Here is a 415-nt window from a genome sequence, read left to right on the forward strand (position 1 = left end):
GGGGTGTGGGGCATGAGATGCGTTAGGGGATATGGGGTGTGGGATATAGGATATGGGGTGTGGGGTATGGGATACAGGGTATGGGGTGTGGGATATGGGGTACAGTATGGGATGTGGGGCATGAGATGCGTTAGGGGATATGGGGTGTGGGATATATGGGATATTGGAGTGTGGGGTACAGGGTGTGAGAGCAGTGTTAGGGGATCTGGGTTATAGGATATGGGGCATAAGGTACAGAGTGTGGGATACGGGGTGAGGGCTGTGTTAGGAGAGGGGTACGGGATATAGGAGAGGGAATGGAGGCCATGGGGCATGGGATGTACGGGGTGAGGGGCAGGGGATGCGGAGTGTGGGGTGCGGGATATCGGATGTGGGGTACAGGATGCAGGGTGTGGGATACGGGCTGTGGGGGCGG

Source organism: Meleagris gallopavo, unplaced genomic scaffold (assembly GCF_000146605.3).
Source record: "Meleagris gallopavo isolate NT-WF06-2002-E0010 breed Aviagen turkey brand Nicholas breeding stock unplaced genomic scaffold, Turkey_5.1 ChrUn_random_7180001849602, whole genome shotgun sequence".
NCBI lineage: Eukaryota > Metazoa > Chordata > Aves > Galliformes > Phasianidae > Meleagris > Meleagris gallopavo.